We start from the raw sequence: 955 nt of genomic DNA, 5'->3' as shown, positions 1-955 counted from the left end.
CACTCAGGGTCAGGGTAAAATCCAATATATATCTGGTGATATCTCGGGTGCTATAACAGATAGCGCAATAAATCAAAGTGCATTGTCTGTAGGAGGCCCTGGCGCATGAATCTGTGCAGCGGGAACGACCTCGGACCACCAGGGGCCGAGAAAACCACAGTCTCATGGGGCCGGACACTCAGGGTCAGGGCAAAATCCAATATATATCTGGTGATATCTCGGGTGCTATTAGAGATAGCGCAATAAACCATAGTGAATTATCTGCAGGAGGCCCTGGCGCATGAATGTGTGCAGCGGGAACGACCTCGGACCACCAGGGGCCGAGAAAACCGCAGTCTCATGGGGCCGGACACTCAGGGTCAGGGAAAAATCCAATATATATCTGGTGATATCTCGGGCGCTATTAGAGATAGCGCAATAAACCAAAGTGAATTATCTGCAGGAGGCCCTGGCGCATGAATCTGTGCAGCGGGAACGACCTCGGACCACCAGGGGCCGAGAAAACCACCGTCTCATGGGGCCGGACACTCAGGGTCAGGGAAAAATCCAATGTATATCTGGTGATATCTCGGGTGCTATTAGAGATAGCGCAATAAACCAAAGTGAGTTATCTGCAGGAGGCCCTGGCGCCTGAAGCTGTGCAGCGGGAACGACCTCGGACCACCAGGGGCCGAGAAAACCACCGTCTCGAGGGGGCCGGACACTCTGGGTCAGGGAAAAATCCAATATATATGTGGTGATATCTCGGGTGCTATTACAGATAACGCAATAAATCAAAGTGCATTGTCTGTAGGAGGCCCTGGCGCCTGAATCTGTGCAGCGGGAACGACCTAGGACAACCAGGGGCCGAGAAAACTACAGTCTCATGGGGCCGGACACTCAGGGTCAGGGTAAAATCCAATATATATCTGGTGATATCTCGGGTGCTATTACAGATAGCGCAATAAATCAAAGT

The sequence above is a fragment of the Nomia melanderi genome, unplaced genomic scaffold (genome assembly GCF_051020985.1).
Source record: "Nomia melanderi isolate GNS246 unplaced genomic scaffold, iyNomMela1 scaffold0014, whole genome shotgun sequence".
Classification (NCBI taxonomy): Eukaryota; Metazoa; Arthropoda; class Insecta; order Hymenoptera; family Halictidae; genus Nomia; species Nomia melanderi.
The sequence above is the reverse complement of the archived record's forward strand: the minus strand, read 5'-3'. Positions refer to the sequence as shown.